This window comes from Eleutherodactylus coqui, chromosome 8, assembly GCF_035609145.1.
Source record: "Eleutherodactylus coqui strain aEleCoq1 chromosome 8, aEleCoq1.hap1, whole genome shotgun sequence".
NCBI lineage: Eukaryota > Metazoa > Chordata > Amphibia > Anura > Eleutherodactylidae > Eleutherodactylus > Eleutherodactylus coqui.
This window is the reverse complement of record NC_089844.1, coordinates 140,670,882-140,689,290: the sequence shown is the minus strand read 5'-3', so window position 1 is coordinate 140,689,290 and position 18,409 is coordinate 140,670,882. Positions and strand designations below refer to the sequence as shown.

Genomic DNA, 18,409 nt, shown 5'->3' with positions numbered 1-18,409 from the left:
AATCCAAGCATCTGTGTTATCTGTATTAATACTTGCTTGTTGCGCTCGCACATATGACCGTGGTTATTGCGGCCTGGAACACAGGGGTTCATGTATCGCACTCTTGACTTGGTCAACAGTAAAATTCGCACCATAGGAGTTTATGTATCAGAAACATTGATAGCGAATTCATAGGATATACCGTCAGAGTCTTATCATGACGCTGGGGGAAACGCCAAGTCGGGAGAGACCATATTTGGGGGTAGAAGATATATGGGCAGATGTGCATTATTTAGTGCTGTACCCCAACCCTCTAAGAGCTGGTGAGAGTCTCAACGGTCAGACCCTAATCAGGTATGGATGTGATAAACTGACTTTAAAGGGGTATTCTGGTAAATTACCATCTTTTAAATGTTTCACCCATCCACAAAAGTGAAATCTGATATATTGTGGAGGTCCAACCACTGGGACCCCCAGACGATCCTGAGAACAGGGGGTCCCATTTGGCCCACTTCCACTCATTGTACAGTGCCGCTCTAACCAAGACCCCTTCAGTTTCCATGGGGAGTGCAAGTGTTTGGCAGCTCCATTCATTTTCAAAGGGGCTGTGATGAAAATAACTAAGCATTGCGCCCATCAGGCCATGAAATGAATGGAGCTGCGGCACGCATGTACGGCCAGCTCTCCACGGGAACTCACAGCATCCTAGTTGGAGCGCAGCTGCAGAGGTGAGCAAAAGTTGGCCAAACAGGACCCCCTGTTTTCAGGATTGATGGTGGCCCCAGAGGTCAGGCCCCCACTAATCTATCGGTTTTCACCCATCCCGTTGATGGGTGAAAACTGAGCAAAAAACATACATTTACGGTAATAAACCTTTAAAGGGGTTAAATGGAATTAGAAAATCATGGCTAAAGAATTTAAATAGAGGTCTACAAATATCTGAAGGGTTGTCACAGTGCAGAGGGATCAGCCCTATTCTCATCTGCACAAGGAAAGACTAGAAGCAATGGGATGAAACTGAAGAGGAGGAGACACAGATTACATATTAGACAGCGAGGGTGATCAATGAGTGGCACAGGTTACCACGGGAGGTGCTGAGTTCTCCTTCAATGGAAGTGTTCAAACAAAGGCTGGACATACATCTGTCTGGGATGATTTAGTGAATCCTGCACTGAGCAGGGGGTGGACCCGATGACCCTGGAGCTCCCTTCCAACTCTACCATTCTATGACTACTTATACCCAGAAATTACTTTGCACCTGTACATGAGTTGTAATTCCCTTGCATTAAAATGAATGGGGTGAGCTGCAGTACTGCACACAACCTACAGACAGGTGTGGAGCTGTTTGTGAAAGAAAGCAGCCATATTTTTCTAATTCTGTACAACCCCTTTAAGGCTGTGTGTGAATAGAGAATAAAATGTTTCCATTGACTCACAGCCTTACTAATATGGAAAGAAAAGGCACTGAAAATGCCAAGTGGAGACTCTTTTAAACTGTGCAAAACTTCTTTTGTTGTTACACCCCTTTGCCAAGATGTCGGCCGTGGCTCCCAGCGCCAGTGACTGTGTGGAGGGAGTCATTTCCAATAATCCAGACAAACACGGGGCCAAATTGTTCTCTCAGGTATTTCCAGGAAAGGTAATAACAAATAAATACACAAAATCTGTCAAAATTATCATTTTTAGGCCGCTCTCACACACCGCTTATTACAGCGTTTACGCCACACCAAACACTGTACAACGGCCTCCATTGATGTCAATGGGGCTTCACAGACTAGCATTCTTATGCGTCGTTTCTAACCCTGCGATTTCCGACCGCTGTCTGCTCTATTTTTGTGTGTCTTACCACTTTTTAACGCACCTCATGACCCATTACAATGGTGGGGTGTGTTAAAAATGCTGTAGAATGCGCTGAGAAACGCTGTTCGGAATCACGGTAAAATACAGCGTATTTTTTTGTGTGAGAGTAACCTTATAGAGTCTCAAAGAAATGGAGGATCCTTGGCTCCTCGCTCTCAGGGTATGACCAGAATTTCCTAATATACAATAAAAGATGGCCAACACCCCCTACCCATTTACAGTTTTTTAACACTGATGTCAATGGGACTTTCTAATGTTAAAAACGCATTGCACAAAAATCGCAAGTTTGTGCTTTGTGATCGTTGTGCGATGCGTTTTTTAACATTAGAAAATCCTATTGACATTTGAACTAAAACAAAAACGCCGCAATTATCACGATCGCAAGTGTGAAAGAACCCCAAGGGTGCCTACCCACTACAGTTTTTTTCCCTGTGAAATTCGCAGCGTTTTTTTTCCTGCAGGGGTCTATGGGACTTGTAATGTTAAAATCGCGATCGCGCAAAATCGCAATTTACCGCAAAATCGCGATTTTGCACAATCGCAATTTTAACATTACAAGTCCCATAGTCCCCTGCAGGAAAAAAAACGCTGCGATTTTCGCAGGGAAAAAGAAAACTGTAGTGGGTAGGTACCCTAAGGCTAATTTCACACGGGCGAGTGTGATATTGGCCTGATATCACGCTTGCCAACGTGCGATTTCCTCACAGATTCGAGTCGTTTTTCTCACATCACTTCGGGGAAGTAGTGATCTTCAATTTCCATAAGAAATCTTGCATTGCATCGCATCACACATGTGTGCATCTAGCATGCAATGCGGTGCTTTGCCCACCCCATTGAAAGCAATGGGTGATGCAAGGGCATGCCCAAAGATAGGACATGCCGGGTTTTTTTGTCCGCATCCCAAAGTATGGATGATGCTTTTTTGCACATTCATCTGCGCATTTTCCTGTCCTTTTTACCCCACCATGCAGGTTCCTTTGTACACGGCAAGCAAAGACTCATCAACTGAAATAGCTAATGAGTTCCAGATGTGTTCTTTTTGCAGCAGAATTATGCAGGGTTTCGCGCATCTCCGTGCGTATTGCGCACGCATTTGCACACCCCCATTGACTTCTATAGGGATTTTTGGTGCGCAAATATGCAAAAAGATGAAGAATGGTCTATGTTTTTTTCTTTGCACAACCCGCAAAGTGCACACAAAATACGGAAATGTGAACGAACTTATTGAAGTCAATGGGCTCTATTCTCTGCATATCGCGCATGCAAATACGCCTGAGTGAAGCCGGCCTTATTTTGCTACATGTGACTTGTCTAGTTGTTACAGAGTTAAATGCGAGGTCACCGAACATACAGTATCAAAGCTACCGTGCATCTTATCTACCAAGTCATGAGATATTGCAGAAAGATCTTGGGTGTATCAACATGTATCTCTTTGTATGCCCAGAAGGTTATCAGGAATGTACTGCAAAATGTTAAAGGGCACCTGCACTTTAAATAGGACTATAGCAGGCAACACTGAAAATGAGTTTGAGGAGGGGGCTGTCCGCTTCCACCACTCCTGCTACATCGGATGGCTGGGTGGAGTATCAAGAGAAGAGTCCAATCTACCACTACCTCTCCTCCAATAAGATTTAATAGGGGCGGAATTAGTTTAACCCTATAGATGATGGCTGGTGCAGGTTTAAATTTTAGGTACTTCTCAGAACACTGTGGACACATTAGGTTTATTAAAGGGGTTTCCCAGGCAAATACTATTGATAACAAATCCTCAGGCTAGGTCATCAAAGGTTGATCGGCTCGTAAACCCGACTGATCTGCTGATCGGGCACCCTTTGTAAGCACAGCAATACACATGGCTTGGAGCAGAAGCTGATTCTCTGACCCCTTTGTAGTTGATGGCGATTGTAAATGAGTGGTGGACCTCAGCCAATCAACTATTGATGACTTATCCTGAGGATATATCATCAACAGTATTTCTGTGGAAAACCCCTTTAATATGTTTTTAAGGCCCTCTTACATGGGCCAAAAATTGGGCATGAACGTTCCTGCAAATGTTCATTCGCCCGATTGTCAAGCCGTATAAAAGGGACAATAACCAGCCAACAAATGAGCGAGAGCTCCAAAAAAGTAAAGTCCAAGGCAGCTGAAGTTTTTTGGATCAAGGGTCCTGGTCCGTCCCTTTGGCGTGCATCTGTGATTACCTCCCCGGATTGTTGGTAATGGGAGTGCTGCTGGAACTAGCCTGCGTTAGACTTGGTTAAAATGAGCGAATGCTCATTCGTTGGCTGATCAAACATTGTCTTTAAGCAACCATAAAAATGCTCGCTGATCAGCTTATACATCTTCCTATGTGAACGGGGAGATGTCCAGCTAGCCTATGGGGACGACCAATGGTACGTATGATCATTTGTCCCCATAAACTATTCTTTGCCCGTGTAAATGAAAAGCAAATGAGCAGCAATGACATGATAGTTGATCGGTGCTCATTACATCGGGCCAAGAATTCAGCCCATGTAAGAGAACCTTACATGCCAGCCAGGGGCGTAACTATAGAGGGTGCAGGGGATGTGGTTGCACCCAAGCCCAGGAGCCTTAGGGGACCCATAAGGCCTCTCTTCTCCATATAGGGAGCCCAGTACTATGAATAAAGCATTATAGTTGGGGGCCCTGTTACAGATTTTGCATTGGGGCCCAGGAGCTTCAAGTTATGCCTCTGGTGCCAGCCACCTTTCCTCCAAACTAGTAGCAACCAATCAGATCACTGCCAAAAATGGCAGCCAGAATGTGATTGGTTGCTATAGCTCTTGTTTTCCATTCTGAACCTACAGACGGGTCGGTCAAATCTTGAAATGTGATCCGCAGCAGCACAGTGGCTCAGTGGTTAGCATTGAGGTCCTGGGTTCAGATTCGCTAGGGACATTTGCATGGAGTTTGTACGATCTCCCCGTGTTTGCGTGGGTTTCCGATGGGTACTCCAGTTTCCTCCCTCACTTCGGAAATATACCGATAGAGTAATTTGGACAGGGAATGATGACAATCTATGTACAGCGCTGCAGAATGGGGGACAACCCGTTGGTTATATTTTCCATTTCGCAGTCCTTGAAGGCTGGGCGATAGTTCCTTTTGTGGGTCGTAATGACAGCTATATTGGTTGTCATCCATCTATCCCAGAAGGTGATATAACTAGAGGTGCTTTTACATGAATGCAGAAAACTGAACCATGTTTTGTTCCGTGTAAACAGGCAGTCGTTCTCTTATGAAAGACTGCCTGATTACTGTGAATGGAGGTGGGTGGGCCAGAACGATCCCCGATCCACTACGCCTGCATTAAAAAGTGATGCTTATTCTTGTGCAAAAGCACAAGAATGATCATTGCAGGGATGACTTATCAGTAGAGTTGAGCGAACATACTCTGGCAAGCTTGATGCTCGTTCGAGTATTACCATACTCGATGGTACTTGTTACTCGAACGAGCATCAAATCGCGTTAGACTCCGCCCCAGCTTTTGGCTCCTCCCCGCCACGACGCAGCACGCGTCATTTGAAAATTTTTGGTCTGGCGGGGAAGGGGAAGGGAGAGAGAGAGAGAGAGAGAGAGACGAACCAAGAAAAAAAAAAAAAGCTGCGGACCCGGCGTCCCACATACAAAAATGCTCTAGTCTCCCATTGTAGTCAATGGGGTTCGTTACTCGAGTAGAGCTCGCGAATTTTACAAAAAGCTCAACTCGAATAACGCGGACCTGAGCATTTGGGTGCTCGCTCATCTCTACTTATCAGGCAGCTGCTGCCTGACAGATCGTCCTATTTGGAAGCACCTAAAGGCCCAACGCCCATGGGGAAGCATTGGACATCTGCACTTCATTGAAGTCCTGCGGATTTGATTTTAAATGATTTGCGGATGCCACCCACGGATAATAAATCGCAGCATGCTCCATTTTACCGCGCATCATGCGTGGATCTGGCTCCACTCATCTCTATGGGGTCTTAGGATCTGCAGTGCATCCGCAAATACATTTAAATTTGAAGGCTAGAAGCAATTAGGGAGGTGGGGTTGTGTATTTTTTCCACGCGTAAAAAATCCACAACCCGCGGTCTCCTGCAAGGAAAAAAAAAATCAATTTTAAGATTACCTGCAGTGCATCTGCTGGGGAAATCCGCATGCCGTCCTCGTGCCGTGGACATGAGGCCTAAGAAACGGCAGAAGAAAAATTTTAACAATAGGACAACTCAGGGACTTGATTCTTGTGAGTCATATGAAGGAAACAGTTCTCAGATGTGATTCATAAAAAGTTACAATTCTTTGGAAATGGCAAATATCGCTGATGAAAGAGACATTTTGTGTTACAATCCTTAGAATCAGTCACCACTTTCTAAATAAGCCCTGGTTTAACACAGAAAATGGAAAACTTAGTTGTGAAACAACATTTCTGAGCTAAAATCAGCAGAAAACGTGGAGTAACTTTCTGCTGTTTCTGATAAAATGTAGTTTTCTTCGAACTGCAAAAAAACAATTTTCATATACCCTATTAGGGAGTTAACAGAGGGGGTCCTTTGTTCAGGATCCTCATCTCTTGGCCAGAGTGCAGAGCGGACTGTAATGGCGGACTGTTGGGTCCACAACATTTCTCAGAATTAAATGGCCACAGCTCTATTTAAAGAGACTCTCACCATGTTTTTGCAGCCGCCATCGAGAGCACCCTACCTGCGAGTTATAAAGAGTGTCTCTCTCTTTATAACATGGAGCACCTGTCCTGCCATGTATTACGCTGACAATCCCGCTGATTAAAATAGACACTATGTAATACTTCATTTCTCCTGTGGAGGCACTGCAGGGAAACCGAGCACTTTCTGCAAGGTTTCCTCACAGATCACAACAGAATGGTGGAATTCTCAACAGAGGGAAGCTTTTGTGATCAACTTATTGTCAAGGGACCTTTATAACAATTGAATATTTCCAAATTAGAGAACCCCTTTAAGCACGTCTTCTCCTTTAGTTGTTCCCTGCATGGTGCCTTTCCCAGACCCCTCATGCTGTACTTCAAACTACAAAACACCCCCATTCACTTGACTGGAAGCGCCTCTGGGCAAGGAAAAGATGTAGGGACCATGTTCCCTTTGTACTCAGGATTGAGGGGTTCAGCTAAGACCACCATTGGTCATATGTATTCTAAAGACATGCCATATCATTATAAGTGGAATACCCCTTTAAGTCCAGATCTCCACAGCTGCATAGTCAGCATCTGGACCAATTATGATCCACTCCAATTAGACCAATGCTCCGATAGATCGCCTGCAGCACATTAACCATAGAGCGACCATTTACTAAGCGGACACTTTCAGAAAACTTGTACTGTGCAATTTAGCAGCAGCAGTACCACAATAACGGACCTCAGCAGCTCTGCTGGGCAATGCACTGCGGGCACAGCTGGTCGTGAAATTGAGATTTAAGTAGGATAGATAAATTCACCTTATCCTCTTACATAAAAGTATTTAGACTCCTGATCTGTGACACTAGTGGCGTTGTGTGCCGTCTTTCGCACCCCCTGCCTTTCGCCAGAGAAGCTGCTCAGAAGCAGCTGCATTCTCTCCAAATATGGAAACACTTAGCGAAGGAGACGTATTCCTGAAACTGTTCATTAAGTGCTACTTACCACGAAATATATGTGACGCGCAGCAGTGGGGAAGAGGAGGCCGTCAGAGGATCGCAGTGTCTGTCTATTACATTGGGGTGGCGGCTTTATTTTAAGTGCAGAGTGGTCACTGTGTGGGTGGTGAGGGGCGCATGTCTCTCTTATGTGGGTTTCCTAGATTGGTTTCATGCCAGGTTCATGACACGAACAGCTGAACACCTGATTCTACCAAGTGTCCTCATAGCTGCAAGATAAAATAGGAAGATGCAGTCATCGCTTATGTAAGACGCAGGCAGCCATTTTTTAGAGCGTGTGGCTTGTAGTCGGCTGACGGACTTGTAGGGCAACGAAGTTGCGGATTATTGAAAAGCTTCTGGGAAAAGTTGAATTTAGACAACAAAGCATTATGAAATTGTTAGTTGTCCGTTAGCTTGTGAAAGGTTTATCCAACTGGCATCAGAAGTGCCTTTAAGGCTTCACATGGGCATATTTACGCATAGAATAGAACCCATTGATTTGCCATAAACTTTTCCGCTGTGGATATTCTGCAGCATTTCCGCCCCATTTAAATAAACCCTTAAAGGGTTTTCTGAGACTATTGATGATCTATCAGCATCGTACATTTCATAGCGGCTGTGCCTGACATAGTAAGTCAATCCCATTCACTTGAATGGGACTAAGCTGCTCTCAGACCATGTAACCAATAAATGTGACATCACCGGCCTGAGAAGAGACTGCAGTGCTCACCTGAACACCATGTTCTCTTCAATCAGCTGATTGGTGGGAGCCGTGAACAGCGAAGCCTACCAACTTGATATTGATGACTTATGCTGAGGATAGATCATTAAAAGGTGTTGTAGTGGTAAACTATTGATGGCTCATCCTCAGGACAGACCATCATAATAGATCACGAGGGTTCTGCCGCCAAGGACCTTCGCTGATTAGCTTTTTGCTGGGCCAGTGCACTTATGGAATGAGCTGATTTCTGCAGACAGCTCCATTCCCACTGTAGTGGCCAGGCTTGGTGTTACACGCAAAGTTTCCATTCACCTCAATGGGAACTTCGCCTGTAATACCAATCTTTGCCACTGTAGTGGGAACAGAGCTGTTTGCTTCCTGCAGAAATCAGCTGTGTGCACAAGCACACCAGTCTGGTGAACAGTTGATTGGCTGGGATCCCCAGTGACAGACTGCTGCTGAACCATGGTATATATCCTGCAAATAGGACATCAATAGTTTACAACTGAATAACCCTTTTAAAGTTTCCTTATCCAGCAGATATGGGCTAAGTATCTGATCCATGGGGGGTCTGATTGCAGGAAACCCAACCGATAAGGAGAGCAAGAGTCTTGAGTATCCCTGAATCAATTTTGTGGTAGCCTCAGGTGCGCATTAAGGCTCCGTTCAATTCATCTCCAGCAGTCCCATTGAAGTCAATGAAGCAGTAGTGCACATGTGTAACCACCACTTTATTCATTCAGGGACACTCAGGACTCCAGTTCCGCTGATCGTGGAGGTCCCAGCAGTCAGAGCCCTACCAATCACATACTTATCCCATATCCCGTGAATAGGGGATAACCTAATTTCACGGGATAAGTCAAAGTAATCCTAATATATGTCATAGATGTCTAAATCACATTGGTGGAGTCTGTGATCTGGGACCACCACTTTTTTCAGGACTGTAGAACAATGCTATCTAATTGGCACTGCTCTGAGATTTCTGAACACTAATTTCAGCACCACCATCGATTTGGCTAGAATACTGTATAACAGAAATCTCTAAGCAGTGCCAAAGGGGTTGGATTGTTTTACAGTCCTGGAAATCGGTGGGTAGTCCTCACTGCGATGTCTGACCTCATTTTAATTGTCGTTTCGAATAAAAAAATGACACTGTAAAAAGGTGTAGATACCGATATACAGAACTGGGCATTCATCACACAATGAGTATCCCTATAATGATCTCTCACCCAGAAGAAAAAAATTAAGTGATTTTTTTTTCCCTGTCCTGTTTTTTTTAATTAATTTGAAACTAAATTGTATGCTCTTGGTTGGATGATCTCTAGCCGTGCCAATTAAAGTTCAGTTCACATATATTTTATTGATCAGCTACATTGTGAACAAGAATGATCACAGATAAACCAGCGTATACCGCTGCCTGCGAGCCGTCACCATAGACATAGATAATTAGACTGCAGTATATTAAAGGGTCAAAGGAATTCTAGAAATGTTACATGGACCACGCTCATAGTCTACACCATTTGCCATCATTATGTCACAATGAAAATAGTAGAGCCGGATATATTAGGCTTTACTGTATGTCTCCCCCATATCTCAGGCTATATATAGAGAAGAGAGACCTCCAGAGCAAAAATCACAATGGAGTCCCAATGCTGGTGCATGTCTCTTTACACCGTGCAGTCTGTATGGTTCCTCTCTTATTCCTTCTTGAGACATGGACAGTTGCATACATAGAAGGGAAGGGGCCTGGGTCCCTGATTATGGTGTCTGGTTTTGCCACCCAGGATGGGAGGGTCTGATGTTTATTTCTCACTCCATGTATTTAAAATGACCCTCAATTCAATTCTCCACCTTTATTTTTACTAACGATGCAGATCTTTAGTGCAGAGTCCTGCATTAGTAGCAAGAAGTATGGTACACCCCCTCACTCCAAGGCCCCCATAGAAGCCACATAGTCTGCCTCCATAGAACATACACCCTTGAGTATAGACCTTTGATCAATTTTCTTCTCCATTTTTCCTATCCCCAAACTGGGGCCCCTACCTTACATCTTCCATATTGGCCACAAGCATGATGGTCTCCAACCAGCGGCTTTCTAGCTGTCGTGTCAGGGCATGCTGGGAGATGTAGTTTGCAACTGCTGCCACTGGTTGGAGACTGCTAGTTTAGGATAACATCTTAGTGTATGTTCACAAATTGGGGCATGTGCGCAAAACCATGCCCACATATGGTGGCAGGGGTATCAAATGGTCTGCCGATGAACCTCACAGCTGTGGCGCTAAAACTGAAGTTCACCCACAAAATTAACAATTAAGGAAATAGCCTGAGCACAATTGGATCAGGCATACCGCATAAAGAAAGGAGTAAAGAGGGGCCCTAATGCACGAAAGCTCGGGCCCGACTGCTACCTCTGAAGCCCCTAAAGCTACACCCTTGACTACATTGAGTTTGATGACTAAACGGTAGTGTGCTCCTGAATTTGCTATAGGGCCCCATGAATTCTAGTGATACACCTGGATCTCATACGGCACCATGGCCCTACAGAATATAAATGGATGTAAAGTTTTCCGGATTTCACTCCTCAATGCCCAACACTTATCTTCTATTTATTCATGCACTGAGAATAAGGATCCACGAGAAACGTATTTAGCAAGTCATTAAAAAGCAGAAGCGTCAGCATCGGTAGTGGAAGTCATTCTTCACTGCCTGTCCGGGAGCGGCTCTGCTGAAATGAATGGCTGTGCTTACAGACGTGGAGCAGCTTCGCCGAGCAGATTTAGTAAACAAGGATGCATGATGTGTCTGCAGGAGTACACAGCCCCTGCTGCAGCAAGGTATATGTTATGGCCATAGTAAAGTGGGGTATGCGAGGGCGTGATCTATAAGGGGGAAGGGACCACATTGGTAAAATGCAAAGAGGGTCTTCTTCCAAGTACATATTTGATTGGCCTTCCTATGCCATTTCTCACAGCAAGACTTCATGATGCTTATTCTGTTTCCTCTCCTCCTAAGAAGGTTCACAGCTCCCAAGACAAAGGAGAAGTAGCCGACCCTTTGACTATTGAAATTAGGCGACATTTCATTTCATATTCCTTGCACTAATCCCAAGTTACAGAATATTTGATCGCCCATTTCCATCCAGAGGAGCTTCTATAATTGTGTTGACTTCTAAGCTTAACTCTCCCAGCAGTCCCTGTTGGTTCAGTGTCTGCAGAGGGCTTCCTATAATAATTGATAAAGGATCTGCAGGCATTCATTATAATGCCCTGATTCCTGAGCTCTCTTGTCAGGGTATGATGATGCAAGTGTCGGGATCAGTGCAGCGGACGGAGTGACCAGAGTGTTAATTGTCTTACTGAAATGCAAATATAACCACAAATAAAAATTAACCTGTAATCCACTAGATTTTCGCTTCATTATACACACAAACATTAACTGAAACAAAGTATTATCTTAGGGGCCATATCAATAATACTTTATAAATGCCCGTACAGTATATCAGAAATATAAATACAATAAAGACCGCCTGATGCCCAAGCGATGGGAAAAATGTCTGTAACAGTTGACGCTGCAGCCGGCCTGTGGGCTGTTAATTAGCTCTCTGTCTGCACACATTCAGTTATTTCAGAGGCCAGCCTCACTTACAGTTTATCACGTTGGACGACTTATCTGGTGCTGATCAGTAACCATTCATATTTCTATCCGTGATTGGGACCATAATCTCCAGTTCACTATTTTCTTGCTTTACCACTGTCATCAGGCCCCCTCAGCTCAAGGCGCTACAATGCTGTCCCTTTTCTGGGTTCAAACAGTACAAATACCGGATTGCTTCTTTCTTGGTCCCTGTGTGGGCTGAGCACACCCTACACACCAGAAATTGTTCTTTTATGTCATTTTATGAGCATTGACCAAGCAACAAATGTCCAGTGAACATCCTCAATTCTGTTGCACGTTACAATGTTGGCACAATTTTTGAAGCATCTTCCCTGCACACCTCTATGGCAACATTACACATTGAGAGAGAAGTCCTTATACTTTGGCGCTTGAGAGTCACAAAGATGGGCCATCGAGCAGAGAAAAGTTGATGAATGCTGAAGGGTTACAATGCTTACAGCCAGTCCATTCTAATGAGTGGTGGAACCCCAACTAATTACAACTTCTGACACGCCATAACTGGAGGCACGGTTGTAGTGGCAGCGCACATGGTTTCCTTTATCCACTCATGTCACCTATTGAGGTGACTGCCAACTTGACAGAAACTATATCTGAAACTAATGGAGGTTGATACTGGGGGGTACAGACAAAACAGGAGCTCCATCAGAGTCAGTGGGGCCGGAGCTATGCAGCCAGTCCCATTAACTCAAGGACATGACAGGTCTTCTTTAAGATCTACGAAGCTTCAGGCGACTCATCTGGGCTTTCCCAGGTAACATGGTGAATAAATGGCCGCCCTCGTGAAGTGTTCACCGCTGTTGCATTACGTGCTGGTTAAATAAAGCTTGCTCATTTAGTGTTTCCAGCACGGTGACACCGGGATTGAAGGTCTTTGTGGTCATTTGTGTAGGTGGACTTGTTACCAAGGTGCAATTTGTTTCTATTCTCCTCCAGTAGTTGTGTAGACTCTACAAGTTCCAGCTCAGCAAATAGCTGAAGTTACTGTAACGTTTCCTACATGATAATTGCAGAGATTATTTGTAGCCGTTTCTCTTTGTCAGGGTTTCAAGATAAGCCGGGTATTTCATCTTCCGCAATGCAGGCAGGAATCCCGGCTCAGCCAAGAGAAGCGAGATTTTCATCCTTTCCGTGTAGCCACTGCAGAATAAATAAACTTTTATGCAACTGCATGTAGTGATGGTAGCTTCACAGAAATTATCGCTCTTCGGCCCGGACCTGGGGTCATTTTCCGTGTTGTAGATATCGAACTTTATGATCCTGGTAGACGGCTGTTCAGTATCGGATGTTATCGCTGCTAATGATAATCGGGTTGTCTGGTTTAGAAAACCCATTTTAAAATACCTTATTACAGCATTACTAGAGCGGGGTCCATTAATGATACTCTTCATCAAGGACCCAGAGCCAATGGAGGACCTGGAACGTTTCTCTATTATACAAATAGCCTATTGATTTCAATGGGCAACATGTAATGCTTTTTATCCCTTGTGGGGAAGGAATGTGAATACTTATAACCCCTGCAGATGACAGCAGATTGCTGGGGCCCTTTTAACTAAAAGCAATTGTCCAGGGATGTGCCATAACTGTATTCTGCAAAATTGCTGGCCTTAAAGGGGTTGTCCACTTCTGAACTATTGGTGACCTATCCTCAAGATAGGTCACCAACACTTGATGGTAAGAGGTCTGTCGCTTGGGACCCCCAGCAATACGCTGTTCACTGGGCCATTGTCAGTGGGTACAGAGCAGGAAGTGGACAGCTACATACATATTACAGTGGCCCGGGTTGGTAATATGGTCATTATTCCCATTGAATTCAATGCAATACTAACCTGGACCGCTGCAATGCATACAGAGCTATCAGCTTCTGGCTCCATACACACTGACAGCCGTCTGGAAAGCAGCTGATCTGCAGAGGTCCCAAATAGCATACCGATCAACTATTGATCACCTATAGAGATGAGCGAGCACCAAAATGCTCGTTATTCGAGTCGAGCTTTTCATAATATTCGAGAGCTCTATTCGAGTAACGAACCCTATTGAAGTCAATGGGAGACTCGAGCATTTTTGCAATGGACCCGCTGGTTGCAGAGCTTTTTTTTTTAACTTTTTCTCTCTCTCTCTCCATCCCTTCCCCCAGCCAGCCACATACTGCTGTGGACGTGCATGCGTGTGCACGTTGGCATGTCACAGCAGGAAGTGGTAATGCGGTGAGGGGTCGAACACGGCGTGGTACTCGCTTGAGTAACGAGCACCATCGAGTATGCTAATACTCGGACGAGCATGTTCGCACGTCTCTAATCACCTATCATGATGATTGGTCAAAATTGTTCAGAAGTGGACAACCCTCTTAAGGAGCTGCTCCAGCTGCTAAGAGTATTTTTTTTTTGGTATTTTATGAATAAAGTGGCAAAACAGCAGAACTGCCAGAAATGCCATAGCTTTACATGCTGGCGGGCGGTGGTGCATTATATACTGGTCTTAGTTACACTCCATTGTAAAGTGTTCAGATGGCACCTGTACTAAAAGCTGGTGATACGGGATGTGTTTACTGATTAATGGGATCTACCTTGTACACCAGCTCTAAAGACAAAACCTGTTACGTAGCTTTCCAAAGTCAGCAAATACCTCTTATCAAAATACTAACGACGATCTGTCCGTCCATGCGTGAGTGAGTAGTGAGTGGGTTTGTGACTAACTTACATGCTCCACCCCTAATCACATCACAGTGATGTCATCAAAGGTCACTTATCCCCAGTGAGGGAGTTACATGCTCCACCCCTGATCACATGACAGTGACATCATCACAGGTCCTGTACGCACACAGCTGCTGTGTGGCTAGGTGTTCGTTAGTATTCCATAGCAACTAAGGCCACAGTGAGTTTGTAGTCCACCAGTAATCTGCACAAGGATGCAGGACCTTTGATGTCACCGTCATGTGATCAGGGGTGGAGCATGTAAGTCATTCTCTTGGGATGAGCGTCACCGTCATGTGATCAGGGCCAGAGCGTGACGGTGATGTCATCACACGTTCTTCATCTCCAGGGCTGTTCTACTTCTGATCCCTGTTGTATGGGATGAACAGTGTATGTAGCAGAGCTGTGTGTATGACGTGCATGTAGCAGAGCTGTGTGGTGCACTGTGCCACCAGAAACACTGGTACTATAATTTCCTAATAATTAGTAGTTCGTTTATATATAGCTTATCAAGACAACCCAAGCAAGGTAGAGATCCCTGTGCCCGTGTGCTCATGTAATCTATTAACCTGCCAATAGGGTACAATAAAGGGGTTGTACAGAATTAAAAAATCATAACTACTTTCTTCCAAAACAGCCCCCCACCTGCTCACCTGATCACAGCTCAGCCCCATTCACTTTTAATACAATTTCACTGTAATCCTGCCTGTGATGGTAAGAGGAATGGTAAAAAAATTTCATAGTATGTAAGGCTAAAAAAGACATCTGTCCATCTAGTTCAGCCTATTATTTCCCCAATGTTGATCCAAAGTAAGGCCAAAAAAAAGAAACCAATGAGGTAGAAACCAATTTTCCTCATTTAAAGAAAAAAAATTCCTTCCTGAGTCCAATCTGGTAATCCGAATAATCCCCAAATCATTGACCCTTCTGAAGTAATAAGTGATATAACATAGACTATCACTCAAGAAAGGCGGCCAGGCCCCTCTTAAGCTATTTTATCGAGTTCGCCATCACCCTGTCCTCCAGCAAGAGAGTTCCCTCGTCTATGTCGGTGTAGAAACATTCTTTCCTCTAGATGTATTGGACGCCCCCTTGTGACAGTCGCAGTCCTGGGGATAAACATGATGGAATAGATCTCTGTATTGTCCCCTGATATATTTATACACAGTTATTAGGTCGCCCCTCAGCCATCATTTTTCTAAAGTGAATAACCCCAATTTTGATAACCTCTCTGGATATTGTAGTCCGCCCATTCCATTTATTACTTTAGTAAGCCGCCTTTGTACCCACTCAAGCTCTGATATGTCCTTCTTGACTACTGGTGGCCAAAACTGTCCACAATATTCCATGTGTGGTCTGACCGGTGACTTGTGAAGAGGAAGAACAATGTTCTCATCATGCGCCCCTAGACCTCTTTTGATGCACCCCATGATCCTATTTGCCTTGGCAGCAGCTGCCTAACACTGGTTGCTCCGGTTAAGGTTATAGTTAACTAAAATCCCAAAGTCCTTCTCCATGTCATTGTTCCCCAGTGGTTTCCCATTTAGTGTGTAATGGTGACACGTATTTCCTGCCCATGTGTATAACTGCACATTTATCAGTGTTAGACCCTACTTACCACATTTCTACCCCACATATCCGCTCCATTTACAACCACATTCTGTCCTCTCTTGTGTTAATTCCTTTACATAGCTTTCTGTCATCTGCAGATATTGATATTTCACTGTACAATCCTTCGGACAGGTTGTCTGGTATAGCAGCTCAGCCTCATTCACTTCAATGCAATTGAGCTACAATACCAGACATTTAAACAGATGTGGCGTTGTTTCTGGAATATAGCAGCTATGTTTTTCTAATTCTGTACTTCCTCTTTAAGGTGGAATAACCCATTTCAGATGCATGCACTTAAATATAATCGTCTGCCATATTATATAGACAGATCAGAAAATGACAGTGGTGGGGGTCAAGAACTTGGACACTCATTGACTCCCATAACAGATGGCCTGTACGACTTAAAGGATATGTATGCATCACTTATATTTTTTTACAAATTAAAACCAGATAGTGAAACATTTTCCAATTTTCTAATCTGTTTTTATTTTCTGATTGTAGATATTTGTATTCTATTGCCTGTACATAACTATGGGGTCAGCCATCTAGCCTGAGCTGCAGTTAACAGCATTCAGAGCTATTCTTTACAGCAGCTCCATGGGTCATAGATGGACGAGTGGGGTGATGGGGGACACATTGAATTCTATGCGACAGTTTTGCGACCATGCTGTATACCGGTGTTTCCTAAACTCCAGCCCTCATAGACCCCTACAGGTCATGTTTTCAGGATATCCTATATTAAGAACCCCTGTGGCAATGTCTGAGACACCGACAATTAAATCACCTGTGCAATACTGAGAAAATCCAGAAAACATGACCTGTAGGGGAGTGAAGTTTGAGAAACACTGCTCTATACCATGTGTAGGGAGGGGGAGGAGGTGAGCTGTGATCACTACTTATTATGAATGGCGGATCCTGTGTTATCTATATATAGATGTCACATTTCATTGTAATCCTGCCTGTGATAAGAAGAAGAATCCTAAAAACGTTTCTCTACAGAACAGGAAGTGTCAGACTTAGTGGTCAGTGTGAGAACTGCAGGATTTTAGGATTTTTTTTAATACAGATTGTAATATTGGAAATAATTTTTTTTTAAAAATCATCAAAAATTCTTTAAAGTTTGGCTTAATATGAAAACTTGATTTATATAATAGGTCGTTTTCTGATGACACATTCCCTTTAAGGCTTTCTGTTGTATGCCCTGTGGCAGGAATAGCCAGTGCCCTGTGAACTTGTCATGTACAATGATCGTTAGGTGGAGTTCCCCTTTAACTCCGCATGTTATAAGGCCTGGCATCACCTCTCCAGTTTACAAGTTCCACTCTTTGTGCAGCAAAACGCCGTACCTCCCAGCTTAGTTCTTCCTAATGTATCTCCATAAATAATATAAGACGTGATTGCTGCACTGTGTATCATGGGGAGGCGGAAGCTCGGCATCCGGCGCTGGGTATATAGTAGGGTATTCAGCAGCTGGCGCTTAGAGATAAAGCCGCTGTCATCGCCTCGCTCAGCAACAAGCACACGACGACGCAACTTGATCTCCATAGAATTCCAGTCATGGCTACTTTACTCATTCACAATCAAAGCTATTCAAAGGAAGGCGTTTGTACTATAGGAACTCAACCCTGTCCGTAATTTGACAACAGAGCACTGGCATATCAATTCAAGGGCAATTACCAAAGTCCATTGAGAAGTCTGTACAATGTGATCAGAAAGAAAAAACTAAGAAAAATCTACCACCCAAAACATACCCCACTGCCAAACGAAGGGCAAAAACAGATGGGCGCATGCGCTAATACACTCGCCATGAACCGGACTATTTAAACTCTGCGCTAGTGCGGGATGATAGGTCTTGCCCTAAGGCTGGATTCACACGAACGTATATCGGCTCGGTTTTCACGCCGAGCCGATATACGTTGTCCTCATCTGCAGGCGGGGGGATGGAAGAGCCAGGAGCAGGAACTGAGCTCCCGTCCCCTCTCTGCCTCCTGCCCACCCCCTCTAAGCCCCACTGCACTATTTGCAATGAAGGGAGGCGGGGCAGGGGCGGGGCTAAGTGTTTTCGAATTAGCCCCCCCCCCATCCCGCCTCTCCTCATTGCAAATAGTGCAGAGGGGCGGAGAGGAGGCGGAGTGGGGGCGGGAGCTCAGAGCACTGCTCCTGGCTCTTCCAGACTCCCCCCCCCCCCCCCCCTGCAGAGAGAGACGACGTATATCGGCCGGCGTGA

At 44.6% G+C, this 18,409-nt stretch overlaps 1 protein-coding gene and 1 long non-coding RNA gene across 3 annotated transcripts in view; one reads left to right on the top strand and one right to left on the bottom strand.

Annotated features, from left to right (window-relative positions):
* The window catches only part of LOC136576929 (uncharacterized), a 30,242-nt gene extending 22,647 nt beyond the window's left edge, over positions 1 to 7,595 (bottom strand). Inside the window, exons 1-2 of the long non-coding RNA XR_010786425.1 lie at positions 7,490 to 7,595; positions 5,969 to 6,025 (exon numbers count right to left, since the gene is read on the bottom strand). This is a non-coding gene — a long non-coding RNA (uncharacterized lncRNA). The remainder of the gene's footprint in view (positions 1 to 5,968; positions 6,026 to 7,489) is intronic.
* Positions 1 to 18,409, top strand: part of CASKIN1 (CASK interacting protein 1) — a 197,648-nt gene that overhangs the window by 4,615 nt on the left and 174,624 nt on the right. The gene's annotated exons all lie outside the window — the stretch shown is intronic.